The following is a 25,436-nucleotide window of genomic DNA, read 5'->3' as shown; positions in this document are numbered from 1 at the left end:
CAGCAGCTAAAATGTATATGGATCTTCTCTCGGTAGTTGATCCCTTTTGAAAAGTGCTACACAACGGCTGTGGTATAGAAATTACATTTTCTATGTGAACGTCCAAATTTCTGCCTCTGGTAATGTGCCTTACTGGCATTACCAGCACTTAAAGAAAATTAGTTTTGTGTCCTCTGCAGTGTTAAGAGAGAAAGGCTTTGGTTTGGGATAAAAGGAAAAAAGGTGTAAAGAAAGGAAACTTGCCTTTTTCTTTTATATAGTATAGAGAGATGTGTTCCCTGGCGATATGAGCGCCTTTTGGGGACAGTCACCGTGGGTCTTGTGTAGACTGGTGACACGTCCCTGTCATTAATCGGCTGTGATGGCACTGTCAGTCCTCCACTCCTGTGCGTGTCTTCATAATCCGAGCTACGACCTCATAATCATATACGTGCAAAAGAAAGTGCGAATCGCCTTAATATTAGTTTGCCGCAGTGTAGAAAAGGGGTCCCGTGTTTGCACTTGTCTGGGCTATAGCGCAGGGGAGCATGAAAAAAAGTAAAAATTCTCACTTTGACTTAAGGCAGAAGCGCAGTCAGCATCTCAAAGCCTGGCACAGCTATGCGCGCGTGCCAGCTGCTCGACTTTCGCTGGGCAGTAGACCCCACTTTTTGCAGACATGTTCACGTGATCAAAAGTCTCTTTGGAGGTCATTCATATTTATATATATATATATATATATATAGCAAAATACCCGCCTACTGAGCGGAGAAGTAGTGTGTTAAAGAAGTAATGAAAAAGAAAAGGAAACATTTTAATAATAACGTAACATGATTGACATTGTCATGAGTGTTGCTGTCATATATATGCCTGCCTAAATAAGTCACCCTCGCTTCGCTCTTACTTTTTTATCGTTCATTTAATCATGGCTAGTGGCGGGAAAAATTATAAAATGGAAGGAGGATTACACTGAGTATGGCTTTACCAAAACAATTATTGATGGCGAATCGATTATTCATAAAGCTTGAATTGGTGATCTGTTTTTCTGTGTTAAACTCATATTTTTTCATACTTCTTCTCAAACCAAGGGGGTGTGAGGGTAAAATGAATCGAGTAGCGCTGATCAATTTAATCGGTGTACCAGGAAATCATGCATTGACAAAAGTTCCCCTTTGCTTGTAATGCAAAGTGTGATTAAATGCATTATTTTTTAGCAGCGTTATGGAGCACATGCATCAAAGCTTCTCAGCTGTGCTTGTGCTAAGAAAAGGAAACATTTTAAAAATAACGTAACACGATTGTCAATGTAACCTTTTGTAAGTAGTGCCTGGAGGATTCAGTGTGGAGAAACTCTAGAGACAGCGTGTGTATTAACTTGGGGATTTTTCTGTATTTGGTGGCAGTGTGACTAAGTTGTTTCGGAAGACGGCGTTAGCCGTAGAGTGAAATGAAGTGAATGGGAGGGGAGATAATGATGTCACTCCTCCACCCGTCTTAACTGTCAATTGCCCCACAAACACAGTCTCTCGGAATTTGCATAAACACAGCCTTTGACCAGCAATTTGAACTTAGTTAGAAAGTGATCAAAAATGTCGTTTATACCCTGCGTCCTCTCATTAGACTTGTATCCCGCATTAGCCGTGGGCATGACAAACGCCAGCGGCAGCCTGTCTATGAACTTAATTTAAACTTTAGGTTTACACTGTGCTTTGTTTCCGAAGTAGCTGCAGGCATGAATATGCTTGTACAATATGTGTCACTCGCTCGCTTCTTATTGTTTCGCTGCCTTCTCAATTGTATAATGCATGTTTTCTTCAGCGCTTTTTGGAGCTCTTCCTGGTTTTCCACATAATGCGTTGACAGTCAGTTCACGTGATTACGTGGGAGGCGTGATGATGTCACATGAAACTCCGCCCCCCCACGGCCATCGAGCTGAACTCCATTACATTATATGGAGAAAAATAGCTTCCATTTATGACCATTACGCATAGAATTTCGAAATGAAACCTGCCCAACTTTTGTAAGTAAGCTGTAAGGAATGAGCCTGCCAAATTTTAGCCTTCCACCCACACGGGAAGTTGGAGAATTAGTGATGAGTGAGTGAGTCAGTGAGGGCTTTACCTTTTATTAGTATAGATACTAATATCAATTACAAATGTAATTTTGTTATTAAATCTGGTCTGTAATAAATCTATGGATGAACACCAGTAAATACAGTATACAGAGGCAATCAGACATAAATCATCCTAAATTAAAAATTAACAGTACTTAAGCTTCAAATAATAACAGTCCATATGACTTTGTTTATGTTTTTGTTAAGAAACATGAGAGAAAACCTCAAAGGACTGTGATAAGTCAGTACATTCTGAGCATTTGAGTCTGCTTCTGAATTAAAATCTCCATGCATCAGGATTTGGCTAAAATGAGTTTGAACAGAACATTATAACTCATAAATCAGTACTTTTAGGTGGTTAATAGTTAGTATTGAACAGCAGATGAGTTTAAGAAGTAAACTAAAGGCTGTGATATTAAAATGTGTTTACAGCTAATACAGATATGTGTGTACAGGTTATTGCACTGGAATAAAATCAAGCTACTGTAGACTACCTTCTTGTGGTAGCTTATAAAGAAGACTAATGAAGGAAGCATTGCCTATACTTTGTAAGCAGGTGTTTATCAAAGACATCTCTATACTATATAAAAAAAATCCAGGGACGAGACATGACTTTTTCAAAGAGATACTTTCAAGTCCCCCGAGACAAGACTTTGTGCCAAGAGATGTAACTGTGCCCTGGGCTGGAAATAAATGATAAAGAGTAGATAACAAAGTCGAATGTCGTAAAGAGGTTCAAAATCATTGGCATGATACACATGTAGAGTAGGTTAGAGATAATGAAAGTACTACAATTTGAAAGATAGTAAAGATAGCGAATAAACAAAAATTATTACTCAGTGAAATAACAGAACAATGAAAAGATATCGAATATATTGTTTGGATTTAAACTTTAAGTTGGAGACTTGTAGATCATCTAATTCATGTTGCCTTCAGGGAAAAGTAGTGTTCCTTCCCAATGAAGAGGAGTATCCACGAGAATTAAAAGATTTGTTGTTTGGTGAAAGTGAAATCCACATACGTGAGTGGCAGAGACGTAAAGTGGCTGGCACGTAGTGCAGGCCCACGGGCTGGCGAAGCCCTCTAGTAAAGTCGTAAAATAAAGCATATAATATATCTCCTGCCCCTTAGCACCATACAGAAGCATGGCTGGCACCCAATCCACAATTTTCCATATGTGTTAGCACCTCTATTCATTCCCTTTTACTGGCCTGTCATATATTAGCCCACACTGGTAACTAAAGGTACACTGATAGAAATTAAATTATAACATTTTAAACTGAAATCTATAATAAATGTTTAAACGCCTATTCATTCTTCTTTGCATAAGTGATTTGACCTTCTGTTTAGTCACACTTCTTGCTTTTATCTTTCTACTCCTACAGTGCATTTAAAACTTTACACAAGCCTTTATTATTGCTGTGGTTCCTCCTTTTCTAAGAATGACACCACCTGGTTTGTATGCCATGGAAGACTTTATTGTCCTGTGTACTAGGGCGAGGGTCGACTCTAGGCAAGACCAAAAATAATTGGGGTGCCAACCAGACAAACCCCTTTAATACCTTGTCACAGAAAGTAAAACACATCTTAAAAAAAGGACAGCACAGATTGTGTTGTGTGGACAGCTTTAAGGTGTCCTTGTGACCTTCCTTGGAGCCTAACAAGTTTGAACTGAGACACCTGTCTCTTAGGTGCATCCCTCTTCTATACCTGGTGGAATGGGATGGTCAAGGATTCTTTGTCTCAATTGCCATCAAAGGACGGTTTCTCGAGGCAGTGAGGGGAAAAAGGAAACAAGATTGTTAGCGACAGCGTCTCCTGTTGTCCTGGGCTGGTACCACATACCTAGGTGAGCCCAAAAGACAATCCTCTGATGTGCATGTGTGACACCAGTCATTAGACCAACACGTAGTTTACAGCTGTAATCGGTATAGCTGTCATAATTTTTTTTCTCCAAATTTCAAAATGAGATGTTGGCTCTCTTCTAGTATGTAAAATAACTGAAAATAAGTATTTTGAACACATACAAATTATACATTCCTCTGAAAGTTCAACAAAGTGATACAGGCGTCTACATTTAAGAAGTACATCTGATAAGCTGATTTATGTCTAATAAATAAAATGAAGTTAAGTATTTTAATACATCTTTTTTGTTCACGGTACCAGAGAGTGGCTAACACATGCATGTTGGTCAGACAGGCAAGAGTTTCTCTGTGCATGTGAGAATACTACTATTACTACTGATATTCTATACTTTAAAATACCTCTTAAAATTCATAAATAGTTTTGTTATAAATAAATAAGTGAAACTTAATAGTTTAAGATATAATCCATTTTATAAACCATAACTGTTTATGGTATGATATATGATATAAAACATTGCAAAATGATAGTACTATATTCAAAGATTCTTACTTTCTTAAGTAATCATTTATTATCGTTAACAGCATAACTTATGAAATGCTTAAAAACTATTAAGAGCTGCTTATAGATGCTTAAACTAAAGTGTTACCATATATTGTTTTGTGATTTTTGTCTCTGGTAGGAACCAGCATAAGCCACTCTTAAAAAATATATAATTCCAGACATGCTACAGTATATGTATGGGTTTACCATAAATCTCAGTGCATTCTCTATTCTTTTATTCATATGATGGCTGATGTAGTCACTCAGCTAGGTGAGCTGCCATTCTTTTTATATACCTTTGGCCTTCTTGTGCTGGGTAGGTCCCTAGAACATCTGGTTGTCCCCAGGGGGGTAGTTCCTTTTTTTGACTTGCATCAGATCCCATTCTGAAAAAAGAGCAGAATTGCCACACATAGTTCATAGTTTCCTTTTTGGGTGGTTTCCCTTTTACTTATCCTGAGCAATTAGAACAAACTCGGACAAATATGTAAATGCACACTTTAAATGTCCCAAAAACAAACATTAAAATATGTATTTCATTTCATAAACACCCTTTGAGGCATCTTCTTTATTCATAAAAAAATAATTTTCTTTTCTTTAATTTCTTTCACAAAACATTATAAAAGAACACAACACAATTAAACAAATGAAAATAGCATACATAGTATTGTAGGTGCAGAAATATGTTTAAAAAACCACAGCATTCAGCCCCCTCGTAACAAAGACAGCAATGCAGTGCAAATGGAGAGCCCCATCTAAACAGTTCTTTGTTTATAATAAAACAGCAAATGGAATAAAATAGGCAAACCCAGATCCATCATGTTTACTTTAGAATTATATAAATACATTCTGAAAATGTAAAGAGAATTTGTTTTTTCCATTTGAGATAATGTAGAACTTTTTTTTTGCATAGACACATTCAGGGAGTGCCACACACCCCTTTCCAGTGACCTATCTCATTACCCTTTATGCTCTCCCAATCTGTCTACTGACTTCATAGGAAGAGTCAACAGCGACATGAATGTCACTGCTGTTAAGTAAACCTCTCAACAAGGTCAACACTCTCTCCACAGCCAGAGAAACTGCTGATGGTTGTGCCTAAGAGGTCATTAAAGGCCTGGATCTTGGACTCCTTCAGTGTTATGTCTCTTCAGAGAATCCTTTTGTACTGCTGGTTTGACTTTGTGTCAAATGAGCAGTTGTTCATGGAGTCCCGAATGAGGCCCATTACCTGCATTGTGAGGGAGCTTCAGTTATGGCACTACGGCCATGTGGCACAGTGATCCTCATTGTTGAAAAATTGAGGGGCTGGACCAGGCCAAGGGGATGCCCATGTAACACCTGGGTGTGGTAGATAGGGGGGTCATTTTCAAAGTGTAAGACTGGTCCGCATATCTGCCTGGGGGGTTGCCAAGCTGGATCCCGAGCTGTTTTGTCGTGTGGTGAGTGCAGCAACACAATGTATCGGTGCATGCTCCCCAACCTGACCTAACCTGACCTAGAACATTGCTTTCCCACTAGTTTGGGATTCTTCTACTAGAACCTTCATGCATTTGTAGAGTTATTTTTATAGTACACTTTTAACCCTTCTATTAAAAATACTCCTAATTAAGGGTTAAGAGTAATTTCAAATCCAGTGCAATCCAAGATGTATAAAAATTTTTACCCTTGTTCTAGATACATTTTCCAATTTTATACCAGATATAGGTGATTGGAAAAAATACTTTATTAAAATGAATTATGGCATGCTTGGTGCACACTAAACTAAAATGCATTTTATGAATGTCTGAATTCCATTCCTCCTCTGAAATGTTAATTGAAACATATCTTCAAATTGTTCCCTAAGATCAGTTAAGGGTAAATTCCTTGAAATATTAAGATTTCATGTGTACCCAGGCAATGCAGCATTATTCTGCAAATAAACAAAAATCTTGCTGCACTTTACCAAAACCCATGGGAGGCAGCACAATATCAGATGAACCCTGGTGTACACAATGCTGACTTTACACCTTTCTTATTAAGATTCTGTTGCATATTCATTACTTTTGCAATATCCATCCATCCATCCATTTTCCAACCCGCTGAATCCGAATACAGGGTCACGGGGGTCTGCTGGAGCCAATCCCAGCCAACACAGGGCACAAGGCAGGAACCAATCCTGGGCAGGGTGCCAACCCACCGCAGGACACACACAAACACACCCACACACCAAGCACACACTAGGGCCAATTTAGTATCGCCAATCCACCTAACCTGCATGTCTTTGGATTGTGGGAGGAAACCGGAGCGCCCGGAGGAAACCCACGCAGACACGGGGAGAACATGCAAACTCCACGCAGGGAGGACCCGGGAAGCGAACCCGGGTCCCCTAACTGCGAGGCAGCAGCGCCACCGTGCCGCCCCACTTTTGCAATATGTTCCAGGGATAATTTGAGACAAGTTATAGTAACAAGAGGCATCCTTCTCTCGAAAAAGTTTTTCTTTAAAGTCAACAGTAATGTTGTTACTGAGTGAAATAAAACAGTAGCTAGTGGTGCAGATGTACATGCAAGTTACCCTCTGGAGACGACTGAGGGAAGACTATAATGACAGAATTGCAAATATGTAATGCAAATGTTGGAAAAGGGATACATTAATGTCCTCAGCTAGATTATAGTTTAATGCTGCAAAGCCTATATAACACTCATGGGGTTTTATTGAACTTTAGAACAGACACATTCTTGCCTTTTTATTCACCTTGATGTAAATACTCCCCAGTTAGTGAGAAGACTTTAAACATGAAATATTGTAGGAGTAACGGAAAGCTGCACTGATTCCTTTTCTTTGACTTGGTTAGTCTAATCAACCTTTATGCTTATGAGAAAATGGCAGTTGCACCTATGTTCATGAGATTTATTTGTCAAAACTTAATTTGTTAATTTTGATTCATTTTTGGTTTTCTAGAATCCCATCAAAGGCTCTGGCCTTGCACAATTTTTTTATAGTGATTCTTCCAGAATATTTTATAACATTACTATTTTTAAGTCATTGAAACATAAATCTAGAAGCTATTAATAATGAAAAAGATCATGAAAAAATGTATTGTAATGTTAAAAATATAAGCTTCTACAAGCAAGCAATTCTGTATACGAGGATACTGTACAGCGGTTAATACCAAATGGTAAATAGAATTAATTATATATAATATAATTCATATATTTGTAACTATTTTTTTAAGGGACTCTTTGTCCATTTTTCTACTTCCATTGAATGCAAGTACTAAGTATGTTAATATACAGAATGAATATGAACTATTCATTAAAGTTGTTTTATATCTAAGCCCTAATCCAGAAATAAGTAGAGTCAAACATGGCACTGTATGCAAGAATGACAAAGGCAGGGAGAAAATGGAAGGATAAAGTTAGGGTATAAAAACATTCAGCTATATTTATAGAAATAACAGTAAGAAAATAAAGCTGGCATACTGTAGTTGGGACTGGACTTTCTCCATAAGTCCACCAGTTTTTCTACAGAAATCAACTCAATAAATGACCTTGTGGGAGTTGCTTAATGTTCTTAAGCATGTAGAAAATAAATGGCTAAAAAATTAGGAAGCATCATGATCTTATAAGTCTCCTTTAAGGACAGCGTTTTACAAATATTTCTTTCCCATAGGGACCAAATTAATAGTAATGGATGGAGTCTCAAAGCAGAGGATTAATTCACTTTTATGGTCTTTCTCCAGTCCAATGGAAGCCATTCTCAATTCAAAATGTCCTGAGTAATGCAATTCAGGATGTACACACCCAATCCCAATGCATCTATAGAGAAAATAAGACTCCATATCATGATTTGTCAATATCATGGTCCTTGAGGGAAAAAATGCAGGCTGCAAGATGATAGAGACAGACAACATACAGCTTTTTTGGATGTATCATGGTAGACTATTCTGAGGTAAATAATATTCAGGAGAATGAATGTTTCCCCAAATGTTTGTCTTTGCTATTCAGCAATCCTTATGCAACTGGAATGCTTAAAATAATTAGCTTTGAAAAATTGGCATGTTTCAAGATCTTATACTGTAAGGTAATATCCTCAGACCTGTTTTATCTATGAGGGGGCTGGAGACAAGGCAGGAAACAGTCATAGAAATATGGTAGCTCTTCGCAATATTTTCCAAGACACTTGAACACCATCTTGCATCTAAAGCAGTCATTTTGGGAAGAAGACAGATAGTGTAAGACAGAGCAAGACTTGCAATAGGACCATATCAGCTATAATTTTTATAGCCAGGTAGCCTAGCTTAACAAGTGCTTCAGGTCTTTTAGTTTATGTCCTCAGAAGAGTTTATTTGCCAAATAAAAGGTTTTACTAGAAATGTTTTAGAGGTGACCAACAGTTTGGATCAAAACCTGTGAAATGAAAGAATTGCAAACTGCCTTTAAAAACATAAAGTGTCACAAAATGACTCGAGACAGTCAGAAAGGTTTGGGGCAGCCACCCATATATTATGATCCTGGCTGCAAAAGTTGAAACTTGATTGTGTTGTTTACAAGACTGAGTCCAAAACAGAACCAAATACTAAGGTAAGATGGCAGTTTTAAGGGCTCGTAAAGGAAATCTATGCCGGAGCCGGAAGTGACATCATCAGAGGTGTCGGGACCTGACGGGATTTCCTGGGAATGGTCTGTAAAGAACTGAGAGAGAGACAGTTAGCACACTCTGCCACCCCCTGGTCTGATGTAGCATTACAGTTACTCAAGCCCTTTAACTGTTTCCTAATCGCACATGTGTGACAAAAGACATATAAAGTGGTCAGCTGTAAGTTAAAGATGCACATTTTAGCACATTATTTGAATATAATAACATTTTTGTTTCTACTTTGTTGTAGGTACATAACATCATAAATAAAATATTAATTTTACATTCAAAAAAATGAAGCAACAGTAATTTGTGATATATGTAGTTTGTGTAAAGTGCAAGTGTAAAACAAATGGCTGGTGCAAACTATAAGCTGTACCATAATTTCCTTATTTTGAAATATTCTGTATTGGCAGGAGAAATCAATGCTTTTAAACTTTTTATATTTTATTCTAAATGTTCGCTAAATTAGGACATTATGGAATCCAGTGGTAAGCAATATTATGCTTTTACTATAAAAATGAAACCTCCAAGCTGTTCATTCAAAGTTAAGATGCTAGCAATGTAAGTTAACATTTATTTACTGCATTACTGTTCTTTGTAGAAAGGACATGCGTGACATTTACAAATGAGTTTTAGTCGTACTTGTTAATAGAAAGACAGTTTGTGTATTTATAATATGTCTCATTTTTTTTAACTCTAATGACACCCTTTGTATTTGATTTGAAAAGGCAATGCAGAAACAGCAGTAATCAAAATTCTTGTAAGAACACACAGACACAGACAGACACACAAATAGACACAGACAGACACACGCACATGGCATATGCCATTTCTTCTGTGCATGTAAATGTGAATGTGTGTGCATGTTTGCATGAACAGTACGTATGTGTGTGTGTGTCTGTGTCTGTGTGAAAAAAGAAAAAAAATTTAAACAGGTACTTACTGATAATTTCCATTATCTCGTGGATGAATTTCAAATCAGACCTTCATGAGGTCTACTTGCACACAAACCAACAATGGGCTACTTTAACCACCAAATATACTAACCTACATCTCTATAGACATCTAGGCGGAATATCTGAGTGTACATTAGAAAATCCTTGCAGAATATACTGTACAGTTTCATCACAGACAATGACCAGATATGGGATTTGAGCAGACTATGGTGGACCAATGAGACAGATGCACAAACCACGGCTCCACCATGCTGGAAAGGCATTGAATTAAGGTGATAATTAAGTTTTACTGTACAGTAAGCTGCTTTACCTTCTAAAAATCAAAAACATTTTGTAGACTTTTTTATTAAAAGACAACAAATCACAATTATTTTTTTTGTATTTGACAGAAACTGTGGAATTTAATCAGGTGGTTGATAATAAAGAATTTACCTACTGAAGGGAAAGCATAACACAAATTTACAAATGAGATATACACATTCTTATCTCTATCATAGAAACATAGAATTTGCATTAGTGTACCACTAATATCTATAAATTAAAAATTATATGTTGGTGGTGGGTGGCTGAGATAGCACATGTTTAAATTGCTGCCTTCTTATGTTTGCTACAGTGCATCCGGAAAGTATTCACAGCGCATCACTTTTTCCACATTTTGTTATGTTGCAGCCTTATTCCAAAATGGATTAAATTCATTTTTTTCCTCAGAATTCTACACACAACACTCCATAATGACAACTTGAAAAAAGTTTACTTGAGGGTTTTGCAAATTTATTAAAAATAAAAAAACTGAGAAATCACATGTACATAATTATTCACAGCCTTTGCTCAGTACTTTGTTGATGCAGCTTTGGCAGCAATTACAGCCTCAAGTCTTTTTGAATATGATGCCACAAACTTGGCACACCTATCCTTGGCCAGTTTCACCCATTCCTCTTTGCAGCACCTCTCAAGCTCCATTAGGTTGGATGGGAAGCGTCAGTGCACAGCCATTTTAAGATCTCTCCAGAGATGTTCAATCGGATTCAAGTCTGGGCTCTGGCTGGGCCCCTCAAGGACATTCACAGAGTTGTCCTGAAGCCACTCATTTGATATCTTGGCTGTGAGCTTAGGGTCGTTGTCCTGCTGAAAGATCAACCGTCGCTCCAGTCTGAGGACAAGAGCGCTCTGGAGCAGGTTTTCATCCAGGCTGTCTCTGTACGTTGCTGCAGTCATCTTTCCCTTTATCCTGACTAGTCTCCCGTGTCCTGCCGCTGAAAAACATCCCTACAGCATGATGCTTCCACCACCATGCTTCACTGTAGGGATGGTATTGGCCTGGTGGTGAGCGGTGCCTGGTTTCCTCCAAACATGACGCCTGGCATTCACACCAAAGAGTTCAATCTTTGTCTCATCAGACCAGAGAATTTTATTTCTCATGGTCTGAGTCCTTCAGGTGCCTTTTGGCAAACTCCAGGCGGGCTACCACGTGCCTTTTAGTAAGGAGTGGTTTCCGTCTGGCCACTGTACCATACCGGCCTGATCAGTGGATTGCTGCAGAGATGGTTGTCCTTCAGGAAGGTTCTCCTTTCTCCACAGAGGACCTCTGGAGCTCTGACAGAGTGACCATCGGGTTCTTGGTCACCTTCCTGACCCTGATTGCTCAGTTTAGATGGCTGGCCAGCTCTAGGAAGAGTCCTGGTGGTTTGATGGATGATGGAGGCCACTGTGCTCATTGGGACCTTCAAAGCGCAGATATTTTTCTGTAACCTTCCCCAGATTTGTGCCTTGAGACAATCCTGTCTCAGAGGTCTACAGACAGTTCCTTTGACGTCATGCTTGGTTTGTGCTCTGACATGAACTGTCAACTGTGGGACTTTATATACTGTAGACAGGTGTGTGCCTTTCCAAATCATGCCCAATCAACTGAATTTACCACAGGTGTACTCCAGTTAAGCTGCAGAAACATCTCAAGGATGATCAGGAGAAACAGGATGCACCTGAGCTCAATTTTGAGCTTCATGGCAAAGGCTGTGAATACTTATGTACATGTGCTTTCTCAATTTTTTTATTTTTAATAAATTAAAAAAAATCTCAAGTAAATGTTTTTCATGTTGTCATTATGGGGTGTTTGTGTCGAAGTCTTAGGAAAAAAAATAATTTAATCCATTTTAGAATAAGGCTGTAACATAACAAAATGTGGAAAAAGTGATGCGCTGTGAATACTTTTTGTATTGTATATGGACTAATTTGACAAGCAACATGGGCTAGGTTAAAAAATGCACTCCATCAATACAATTTTGCGTCATATGGTGACATACAGTTGTGGCTTAAACAGTAGTCATGCTGAAAATATAAAAAGAACAATGTCAACTTGATCTGCAATTTAGCAGTAAATGCGAAAAATTATGCCTTCCTTCTCTAACAAAGCTAATGTCATTGTTATAGCCCACCTAACCCCTCCTCATCATTATGAAAATCACATTTAAACATTTTCCAGAAGTGCTCATCATGTTTCCTTGGACAAATCAGTTGTACTTAACCTGTTTGCTCAAAATATATTCATGTAATGGTTCCTGTGAAGTATGAATTATTTTTAGTCACTATTTTAAAATAGCACAGCTTACTATTAAGTACATGCAAACATTGTGATTGTTGTTTTGAAAGTATATTACGAACCGTTTTTAAACATTTTGCATTTAAAAGTATAAAGAAGTATGGCTGAATCACCTCATTATAGCATTGGTCCCCATGTTAGTGAATATTTGTGAAGCCAGCATTCTAAATAAAATGTAAAGAGCTTGTCATTTGTTTGTTAAAAATAAATATTAAAATATAATAATAATTACATTTTTAAAAACATTAAGTAGTATTTCAAAATATTAAAAAGGACATTCATTTGGTATATTCCATAATCATTTTCAGATCTGAGGATTACCCTACACTAAACTGTCATTTCAAGTATCTGCCATTAGAACTGCATTCTAAAGTGCCAGTTAGCAATAACATAAAATTATTTACAAAGTTATTCTAAAATGAATACCTGGTCCTTTTTATTAAAAACAGAGCAATATGGTGGTACTGTGTGTTGTGTGCTGCTATTTCAAGTAGGTTGGGAGAGAACATTTTAATGGCCCATACAGTAGCATAGAATAAATAATATTGCATTTCATATCAAATTCTGATTGAGCTTCATAACCATCCCCAACCTATCTAGAGAGATATGAAGTTGGATGGCCTGTTATGTTGCTGTCACTCAGAGATACTGAAACATCTATGGAGGCCCAGCATGCTTACTTGAAGATAATGTTAAATTCGTTACAAAGAAGATTTGACCATTTCAACAAATGGAAAAATTTGAAATTTTTCTGCATTTATATAGAAAATGATTTTTTCCCACATGCTTGTAGTGAAAATAATAAGACAGTATGTGAGAGATTGGATTAAGAGGAACTGGGACAATACAGTTTATTTTTGTATAGCCCAAAACCACACAGGAAGAGCTGCAATGGGCTTTAACAGGCTCTGCCTCTTGACAGACCCCCAGCCATGACTCTCTAAGAAGACAAGGAAAAACTCCCAAAAAAAACCTTGCAGGGAAAAATGGAAGAAACCTTGGGAAAGGCAGTTCAAAGAGTGACCCCTTTCAGGTAGGTTGGGCGTGCAGTGGGTGTCAAAAGAAGGGGGTCAAAACAATACAATACAATACACAGAACAGAACAAATCCTCAATACAGCATAAAAAATTTTAGAAGTACGGAGCAAAATTTAACAGTAGATGATATCACATAATTAGATTTGGATATTTTTAGAGTCCTGGAGACCTTATCCATTAAGCTGCCTCCCCCATTTGGCCATTCCATGGCTAAAACAGTGCTGGGCCAGCCAATCCGATGAAAGGACCCCTCTTTCCCATGATTCCTGCGATACTCCATCAGGGATGACTTTACCATATGCAGGCAAACAACTAGGCAGGTGGGCCGTGGCACCAATTGCCACATTTGACTACCGAGAACCAAAACAGAATAGGTGAGGGTTAGTATTCAATTATAACTATCATGTTACTTATGTTTTGGTGCTAATGACTAACAACAGAGATGCAGTATGTACAGTTAATCAGCAGCTCTAGTCAGGATATGCTAAACTGAAGTAGTGAGTCTTCAGCTGGGATTTAAAAGCTTAGACCGAAGGGGCATCTCTTATAGTAGCAAGCAGACCATTCCACAGTTTAGGGGCCCTGTAACTAAAAGCTTGACCTCCCACTGTTATTTTATTAATCCTTGGAATCATAAGCAGACCGGCATCTTGAGATCTTAATATGCTCTCAGGTTTGTAAGTCATGATAAGTTCAGACAAGTAAGCCGGACCATGGCCATTTAATGCTTTATATGTTAAAAGGAGGATTTTGAAATCTGCCCTAAACTTAACCGGAAGCCAGTGTAAGGATTTAAGAACTGGAGTTATGTGTTCATATTTTCTTGTTCTTGTAATAATTCTTGCAGCCGCATTTTGGATTAACTGGAGGCTGTATAGAGAAGAGTTTGAACAGCCAGTGAACATCGCATTGCAGTAGTCAATCCTACTAGAGATAAATGCATGAATTCATTTCTCAGAATCCTGTTTATTTTGAAAGCGCCTTAATTTCCTAACATTTTTAGGATGGAAGAAACATGTTTTGGACAACTTTGTAATATGCGCTTTAAATGACATGCTAGAGTCAAAGATAACTCCTAGATTGCGGGCTGATTCAGTAAAATTAATTGGGAGTCCAACTGAGTTAAATGATCGACAAAATATTGTTGTGATCAGCGTCATTCCCTCCAACAATTAACATCTCTGTTTTATCTGTGTTTAAAGACAAGTAGTTCTCATTCATCCACTCCTTTAATTCACTAACACAACTAATTAAAGACAACATCTGAGAAACTTCATTTCATTTAAATGAATGGTATAACTGGGTGTCATCTGCACCCAGATGACCCACATTATGTTTCCTAATGAGAGATCCCAGTGGAAGCAGTAAAGGTCCCAGTACTGAGCCCTGCGGGACACCATATTGATGTATTGATATGTGTATAATGATGGAGTACTGTCAGCACATTTCTGTACATATTGGAATTGATTTGATAAATAAGAACTAAACCAAGTGAGCATGGGGCAGACAAGAACTCAGATTTACAAAATGAACAATATAACAAGTCAGAGTAAAAGAGCGGAAAGTACAATAGTGCACTTTTTATATTTTAGATGTGGGTATTGTGAAACCAAAGAGCTGGCTATAAGAAGTTTATTCACTCAAGTCTTACAGTTTTTAAATATAAATGGCATCTCTTGCTTTCCAAGTTCAAAACACCATTTTTTTCTTTCACTCTCATTAATCAGTGCAATGTAAAAAGAAGCAGACGGTATCAATTTTTTTCTAGCTGAAAATCAGGATCTTCTTTACATCTGAAATATCCAGTCTTGACCAAGCTAAAGTCACAAAATTCATTCATTAATTTATTTTTAGAAGACTCTGTCAGATTCAGTACATTGCATGAATCTCTGATGTCTTTTAATGCGGCTTCTCATTTTCCAGTGTCAATATATATATTGTGTCAGCATGCAAAATCTTTCTAGGTTGTCCTTGAGATGTTCATAGTTTCAAGTTGTAAGGATCAATGTGTCATACAATACTCATTGTTTCTTGCAGGTACTGTAGCTGAGTCCTTAACTGACACTCAAGCTCTCGATGGTGTAGTCTCTGTGGAAATCTGTTCATTCATTCCTTAGGACCCATGATAAACTTGAGGAAACCTGCTTTACTTTCTCCTTCAAACAGTTCAAAACTGTGTATTTGCCCTGCTCAAAAGGACATCTTTAGTGGCTTCTCACTGCTGTCACATAGGCTCATATGCCCTCATGCATGGTATAACAAATAGTCCTGCCACAGTTGCTGGAGGGGTTTAAATCAGTTATTTAAATCAATTAGTGGGTTAATTACATTTTTTTGATTTAGCAAGCTAGGCAGATACATGCATTACCAGTCACTTCTATTCTTGTGAGTATTATTGAAGAAATGAATACAGTACATAATTAAAGAAAGTGCCAAGCTTGTATTCTTCATCATACATTTCCTTATTGTGAAATTAAACTGTGATGTTTTCTCATTTGAAACAAAATTCACAGGATCATTTCAACTGATACACTATCTCTTTCTTTCTAATACATTTTGCTTTGCCGATGTTTCAAATGACTATATTAAAGGAATACTCCATCCAGAAAACCCACCCCTGACATTCATTAATAAACAGGCCTGTTTAATTCAAAATCTCAAATTAGCTTTAATATAGTTCACTTTCGTGCACTACTTTTATTTTCCTGAAATGTTTATTTAACAATATTTTAGTAATAAATACCTATGTTTTGTGCATACTGTGGAACACCAACAGGGTGTACCAGCCACCCTACCCGACACAGACAGACAGACAGACACAAGTTCAAATCCAGCACACATGTTTATTCCCATAGGGAAGCCCTTTCCCTTTGCTCTCCATACACAGCACAGCATAGTACACACGTAGACAACACAGTCCTGTCTTCCTTCCTTTCTCTGCCACCTCCACTCCTCTCCCTGCAAGCTTCATCCACCTCCTCCTGACTCTGGCTCCTCGAATGGAGTGAGGCGGCTCCTTTTTTAGGGCACCCCGAAGAGCTCCAGGTGCTCCCAGATCTTCCGGGTGTGGCGGAAGTGCTGCAACCCAGGGCTCAGAAACTATCCAAGCGCCCCTTGGCGGAGGCCACGTGCCCCAGTAGGGTTGAGGGTCTAAGCTGTAAGCCGGTGGGGTTGCCCTCTCATGTTCCGGGGGAAGTATTGCCCTGAATATGCCCTCTGGTCCTTCCATCACAGGGGCATTTGGCCGGGGGCCCGCCACAAGGTGTATATGTATTGTGATGTGTGGGTTATATATAGACTTACACAACAGAGAAGGAGGTGAGACTAGGTTCCCAAAAATATCAGCTTTAGTGTTGCGAAGACAGGAACATTCCCAATGCATTTATTCAAATGGAAGCTGTCACTCAAACATATACAGCGTGCAAGAAGGGATGATGATGTTGTCTTGCTTTTGCTCCCTTCTCAGATTAGAAGAACAGATAACTTTCCTGCACAAGTGAGGAGACAGAAAGTATGCACACTGTCAGGCCAGTGGCTGTTTTAGAAGTCCCCTGAATCAACCAGTGGGCAATAGATATGTTACACGGGGAGCCTGCGAACTTGCAGTTTCACCAGCAGAAAACACTCACTGTGTTAACTGAGCGTCTTCAGTTGAGGGGTTGTCGGGTTCTCAAAAATCTCACAGTATACATACAGTATATGTGCATACAACTGGATTACTGACATGTGGATTATGCTATGGAGTAATATGACTTTTTTCATGAATGTTTTAATACTGTTTTCTGTTGCTCACCGTTTGTCCCCTCTGGACCCCATTTAAGCCCATTATATCAAAAACTTTGCTTTTTCCATTCTCTATTAAAAGCATGAAAATAAAATTGCTTCTTCACCAATGCTACAAACAAAATGGGTAACATAAAAAATTTACATTTTAAGTGGAATATGCTTATTTTAATAAAAAAAAAGGTTTTCTTCACCAAAACTCTACAATAAAAAGTGCATGGCTTTGGAATAAAAATTTGTTATATACATTTTACAAATAGCTTTGATTTTTTTGACCATTTTCTCATATGAGAATAATTAAATATTTAATTCCCTGAGCAACACTGTAACCAGATTACTATTTAATAAAAATGATTTTTTATACTACTTACAATTTTCCTGAGGTTATTATTTCGGTCTGCTCATTTTACTTTTTATATAGGAAAATAATTTGGGCCATGGTTGTAAATTTACACTATAAATTATTAGCCATCCTTTTGACATCCATCTATCCATCCATTTTCCAACCACTGAATCAAAACACAGGGTCACGGGGGTCTGCTGGAGCCAATCCCAGCCAACACAGGGCACAAGGCAGGAACCAATCCCAGGCAGGGTGCCAACCCACCACAGCCTTTTGACATGGTAGTATATAATGAAGAGAGAACAGTTTGTGTGGAAAGGAGAGAAAGAAATTAACAAAAAGAGAAATGTCATGATGGTGATCTGAGAAGACATTCCAGTTCAGAACAAGACCATCACAAATCCTTAGCACTGGGTTCAAATATTATAGTAGAGTTTGGAATTTATCCTTCTGTCTGAAATTTCCTCTTTTTTGTGGGGACACTGACTTTCTCCAGAATAATACCCAAGGAGTAAAAGGACTAAGCTAAAATATCTATTAGCCTTTGAGACCTCCATTCAAAAGATACCTGCTGGAAAAAGGTTAAAGCTTGATCTCATAAGAGTATCAGTTTGTTTGAAAGGATTAAAATGATTAAAAACCTGACCTGGAAGGTAATTGTTTAAGGTAAACAATATTAAAAGAGATTGAACCATACCTGTAGTGTAAAAGGTACAAAAATTACCTTGTATTGGTATTACATGTATAAAAACTAAAACAGGCTCCAAACACTTGACCATTGAAGATGATGATGTTTCGGATAGAAGGCTTAATTTAAATGAGAATTTGCAAAAATGCACGCACATTAACAATGGAATCTGATTAAACCTCTGCTGCTTGTGGATATTAAGCTCTGTCATAGGTGTACAAAGATGAATGTGCCAGCAGCATAAGTTAGTAATGACTAACATTATAAGTGGGCAGCAAGGCTCTAAGTGAAAAAAGAATACATAGAAAGGAAAGTCCAATTTGTAGTCAGTCAATATTGTGGCCTAATCTATAGAATGAAGACAGAAGAATACTCTGAGCAACTCCTTAAAAGGGTCACTGAAAAGCACAAGGGATAGATACTAGAAAATATCTAAGTAATTCAAAATTCCTTGGAGTCCAGTTAAATCAATCGTTAAGTAATAGAAAGAGTATGGTACATCTGTAACTCTGCCTAGAAGAGGCCATGCACAAAAACAGAGTCGTCATGCAAGAATAAGACAAGGAAGGGAGAGAGGCCACCAAGAGGCCTGCAGTAACTGTGAAGGAGTTACAATGTGAGATTGTAGAGACTGTGCAGATAACAACTGTTGCCCTGGTGCTTCACTAGTTGCAGCTTTATGAGAGAGTGGCTAGGAAAATGCCATTGTTAAAAAGAAAAAAAATATATATCCTGGCCAGAGTTCGCATAAAGGCACATGGGAGACTCTGAAGTCAGCTGGAAAAAGGTTCTATGATGTTGTGTTTGGCATAGTGCACACTATCAAAAACATACCACCTCCACAGTGAAACATGGTGGCGGTAGCATCAAAGGTTTGTTTGAAAGGTTTGTATGGAGAGAGGGTAAAATGAATGCATCAAAATACAGATAAATGCTGGGAGAAAATCGGATGTAGTCCACAAAAAACATGCACCTTGAATGAAGATTTGACAGCAACATCAATCATAAGGCCAAAGCTACACAGGACTGGCTTAAAAACAACAGTTAATGTCCGAGTGGTTGAGTTCGAGTCCAGATTTCAATCCAACTGAGAATTTGTGGCTGGACAGGAAAAAGGTTGTTCACTTACAATTCTCTAGCAGCCTGATAGAACTTGGACAGCTTTGCAAGGAAGAAAGGAGAAAAATGGCAGGGTCCGGATGAGCAAGACTGATAGTGAGAGAGGAAGTGAGACCTGTGTCAATAGACTCAAGGCTGACATGGCTGGCAAACGTGCATCTATTAAATACTCACTTGGACAGGGTATATACTTAAGTGGTTAATTATTTTGTGCTTTATATTTGTGTTTAATTTAAATCACTTTGCAGTGATCTGTTTTCACTTTGACATTAAAGAGTCAAAAAGCCAAATAAAACCAATTGTGATTCAACATTGTATAATAATGTGGAATCTTCCTAGGGAATAAATACTTTTGATAGGCACTGTATTGTGAGGAGATGCATGGCTGGCTATGACCATAGTTTTTGTAAACAATCCAAGATACTGTATGTTTGATGTATGAATAATACTTTCGTGTATTCTGTTTAATATTTTGATTATAATCACGATCCTATTTTGTTTTTATAGGTGTCATTATTTTGTTTGGAACATGACCATATTAATTACTTTTGTCATAGCTGTTGCTGGTTATGTGACCTCCGCTACACTATGTGTGATGTCATTAATGCTGTGAATATAAAACAGCACAGTATGGTCGACATCTTAGTTTTGGGATACTGTTCATGAATCCTTTCTTGTTTTCAAATTTTCTTAGCTCTGGCAATGAGTTTTGTTTAGGACTTTTTGACTTTTGGTTAATGTTTTGGTTTTGGTTATCTGTTGTTTATCAGTTCTCTAGTTACATACCCGTGCTTGGCTTTTTGACCACTCTTTTGACTTTCGCTGCTGGTGCTTTTTCATCTCCAAGTTTGTTATTACTTTGTACATTGGACAATCATAAGTCTTGCAGAAGACCACCAGGAATGATATAAAGCCACGTTGGCAGTAGGAGGGGTGTTGTACATGCCAGTGTGTGAATGCAGGTCTGTTAAGAGGTGGTACTTCCTGTATGTATGTTAGGTACCCTAGAAGGATAACAGGCAGGTGAACTGCAAAAGTAATGAAAGAATAGTGGCCTAAACAAGAATATAATTATGTAGTCTTATATATTATATAAGACAAGAATATATATCTGGGCAGATGAAGAGATCCTGGAACACATAAAAACAGAGAGAGATAAAGAGAGGTGAGACTAATGGTAATCTGTAACTAGTTTCAGGCTTTCTATTCAAGAGCATGCTGGATGAAGACTAGTATTATCCTATCCATCCCCTAGGGGTCAGCACAATATTGACCCTTATAGGTAATAGCTGAATGGCTACGTGGGAGACCTAGGCCTTTAAGAGCAACAAAGGGATGCCGGAACGCCAATAACCTCTTAATTTCTAGCCTGGAGTTTCTTAAAATAAAAGTATGAGCACCCTGACCCCAATTCTGATTCAGGGAAGTGGCCAAGGGAGGGGGTGGAAAGCTACACTGTAATAGAGAAAAACAGTCTAAAGCTGGTAGATGAATTTAAAGATGAAAGGTACAAAGAAGAAATGAGATAGAGACATAAACAGAAATGGAAGGTGGGAAAGGGCAGTGCTCAGTGAGATTTCAAAGGTGGGAAGTGGACAGAAGTATACAGAATTCTGGACCGGTTTATTCAGGTGTGAGAGAGAATCAGATTTGTTTTGCTGTCTGTGTGTTTGGTACTTGATGTTGTCCCATTGCTCACTCCTTCCTTGAGTTGATTTTATTAATAAACATGATTTTTTTTTTATTCGTGGCCTCCTAGGTGGATCTCTGATACTCTTTGATTGCAATATATTACAGTATCATAGAAACTCTTGTAATATCATAAGCTTTAATCTCATAGTAAGAGTCACATTTCATTTTAATTACTTGATTTGCTCCCCTGTAGTTTCTTTATATCACATGATCAAAGGGACACTGCTAAAATGATTTTATCCTTCAAACCCTTGCAGTATTATACATTAGCTATTTGATCATATTAGCATTTTTGTTTGCATTATTTTATTTGCTAAACAGATATTTCCATCAGTGGTTTATTTCACTGCATTTCATTAACATAGAAATCAAAGCCAAATGGTCATCTTTTCTGGAAAGGATGCTGGGAAAAGCTATAAAACAGCTGTCATATCAAGACTTCAGGCTATATTTTCACAAATTACAGATACTTGGGGAAGGTGTCTTTGAAAATCCAATTTCATGCTTGTTTGCAGTGATTCTTGTTACAGATTTTACAATTATTGGCCATTATGGTTTCCGGGAATATTTTATATTAATGAGATTGACAGATTCATGAAAAGAAAGCAGTTACTCTATACAATTTTGCTTATTTCACGTGTATTGTTCTTACATTTAGGGAACTGAGATGTTTTAAAATCAATATATAGATTACATTACTTTATATTAAATTCAGATTTGGTTTTATCTTCACAATACAAGCATTTGCCAGAATGCTTTTAGTAAACAATTGCAGATGTTGAAACATACATGGTGTTTTACTCCTGGGTTATACTTATGGAAGGAAAAAAAAAACTAATGTTCAGGAAATTAAATAAGAATGAATAACTTAATAACATAATTAATAATTAATAATAACATATAATATTTACTATTAATCAACAAATTGCTGGTTAATGTGATGTGATTTTAAATTTTGCTGTATAATTGCTTCTAGTTAGTGCAAATTTACTTATACATGTCTGATGTGGAGGCAAGTACCTTAGATGTTTGCAGTAAGCTTTAAAAGAATATGAAGTAAGAAGATGAATTCATAATTAAGTGATAATTAATTATCTGCTCCTTAGGGACAAGCTGACTGAGATGGGAGTAGACTCACACCTGGTGGCATGGATCGTGGACTATCTTACAGACAGACCTCAGTATGTGCATCTTGGGAACTGCAGGTCTGACATTGTGGTCAGCAACACAGGAGCACCGCAAGGGACTGTACTTTCTCCGGTCCTGTTCAGCCTATATACTTCTGGCTTCCAATACGACTCGGAGTCCTGCCACGTGCAAAAGTTCACTGATGAAACTGCTATTATGGGCTGCATTAGGAGTGGGCAGGAGGAGGAGTATAGGAAGCTAATCAAAGACTTTGTTAAATGGTGTGACTCAAACCACTTACAGCTGAACACCAGCAAGACCAAGGAACTGGTGGTGGATTTTAGGAGGCCCAGGCCCCTCATGGACCCCGTGATCATCAGAGAAGACTGTGTGCAGAGGGTGCAAACCTATAAATACTTGGGAGTGCACCTGGATGTTAAATTGGACTGGACTGACAATACTGATGAACTGTGTAAGATAGTTCAGAGCCAACCATACTTCCTTAGAAGGTTGGCGTCCTTCAACGTCTGCAATAGGATGCTGCAGATGTGGGGTGAGTGCCCTCTTCTACGCGGTGGTGTGCTGGGGAGGCAGCATAAAGATGAAGGAGACTTCACACCTGGACAAACTTGTTAGGAAGGCAGGCTCTATTGTAGGAATGAAGCTGGACATTTTAACATCTGTGGCGCTAAGCAAGCTCCTTTCAATCATGGAGAATCCACTGCATCCACTGAACAGTGTCATCTCCAGGCAGAGGAGTAGCTTCAGTGACAGACTTTTGTCACTTTCTTGCTCCACTGACAGACCGAGGAGATCGTTCCTCCCCCACACTATGCAACTCTTCAATTCCACCCGGCGGGGTAAACGTTAACATTATTCAAAGTTATTGTCTGCTTTTACATGTATTTTTATTACTATTTAATTTAATATTGTTTTTGTATCAGTATACTGCTGCTGGATTATGTGAATTTCCCCTTGGGATTAATAAAGTATCTATCTATCTATCTATCTATCTATCTATCTATCTATCTATCTATCTATCTATCTATCTATCTATCTATCTATCTATCTATCTATCTATCTATCTATCTATCTATTTAATTTTTTGTTGTAATTATACTGAGAAAGAATGAATGTTACTTAGCCTCTGTAAATTTTCAGGCTTGTAGCATGTTTCTTTTCTAATCTTTGCCATAACTATAGGTAGTGCGGGTGTAGAAGTTCCTCCTGGGACCATGGGGCAGAGGGGGCCACAATGACTGTGAGATTGTTGTTTCTCTAGGCTTTTTTATGAACATGCTTGCCTACTTAACACCAAAATGAAGAGAATGAAGGTGTTATCATTGCCACAACCCCATAAAGCTTATGTGCGATAGATAGATAGAACTTTATTTGTCCCCATGGGAAAAATTTGGCTTTTTACAGAATGTTTTTCAATAAAAAAATAAATATGCACACACACTTTCGTCTAAACAAAGAGGAAAATTAAAAAAAAGAAAACTTCACATCACAGCCACATAGAGAACTTATGAAGATTAATTCCTTTTGGTATAAAGAAGCTCCAGTAGTGTTTCTGCTTAATAATTTGTTGCCTGAAAGTACTCAGTGCTAGTGTGACAGTTAGACAATGTGCCATATTTTTCATAATTGCATTCAGTTTTGTTTGAATTCTTTCCATTGCTACTAAATCCTGGTGACTCCAGAGTTTGCCCTATTACTGAGCCTGCCCTTTTAATTAGCTTGTTGATTTGGTGGGCCTCTCTTGAAGTGATGTTACCAGCCCAGCACACCACAGCGTAGAAAATTACACTGGCCATCACAGAGTTATAGAAAATGTGAATGATGCCTCACCCCTCATTAAAGGAACACAGTCTCTTAAGGAACAAGAGCCTGCCCTTCCCTTTATTATATATTTCCTGTGTGCCCTGAGACTTGTCCAACCTGTCATTAATTTAAACCCCTGAGTACTTGTAGGAGTGGACCACCTCTACATCCACTCCTAGAATTGTCACTGAACATAGAGGCTGTTTGGGGTATTGAAAGTCAATAATAAGTTCCTTGCTTTTGCTGATGTTTAGATGTAGACAATTATTTCTGCACCAAAAAACAAAATTCTTCACCTGACTCCTATACTCTATAATCAAGGGTATTCAATTAGATTTTTCATTGGGCCAAGTTGTCATACGGCTTTTGCCAGTGGGCTGCACATTTCCCTGTATTTCTTGTATTGTACCATAAATAGAAAGCACCACTGCATTTTCAACATTTTTATTTAAATGAGTCAAATGGCATTAGAATTAACTGTTGGCTTCTAGTGCAAATAATAAAAACTGCAAAACATAGCCAGCTTTAGTTTTAACAGAAATCTGAGTCACAAACTCACAGTGACAGTATTTGCTTTTTGCTTAAATAAAATAAAGCCTAGAAATCAATAATTACAATTTGTTTTTGTGCAAATAAGAGCAAATATCACAGTCATAAACTCACATAAACAGTAATAGCAATATCATATTGTGCAAATAAGAACAAATATAACTTTGAATGAAATCACAAACTTAAACTGCTGGCTTTTAAAGAATATAAAAGGAAACAAAAGTGTGTCTAGTCTTTATACTACAAGACATTTTGATCTATCTCTAATGAGAAAAGTGACACTTCATTGACTGGGCAAGACGAGAAAAGTTAGGTTCACATGGGGTGACAGCAATCCCCAAACAATGATGCAGATGCTCATTTGTCAAGGAGATCCGATTGTCTGTTTTTATGGCATTCATGTGAGAGAAGCATGATTCACATGTATATGTTGATCCAAACATTGTTAACACACACATGGCCAATTTTTTCATGTTTGGGAACATCTCTGGGACAATGTGCTTTATCCAAAGCTCTGTGCAGCCTTTTTCCTGAAGGACATCCTTTAATTCACATGATGCTTGCATTTCAATTACTTCAAGTTGCAGGGGACCTTCATCA

Source organism: Polypterus senegalus, chromosome 7, assembly GCF_016835505.1.
Source record: "Polypterus senegalus isolate Bchr_013 chromosome 7, ASM1683550v1, whole genome shotgun sequence".
Lineage (NCBI taxonomy): Eukaryota > Metazoa > Chordata > Cladistia > Polypteriformes > Polypteridae > Polypterus > Polypterus senegalus.
This window is presented reverse-complemented; position numbering follows the sequence as displayed.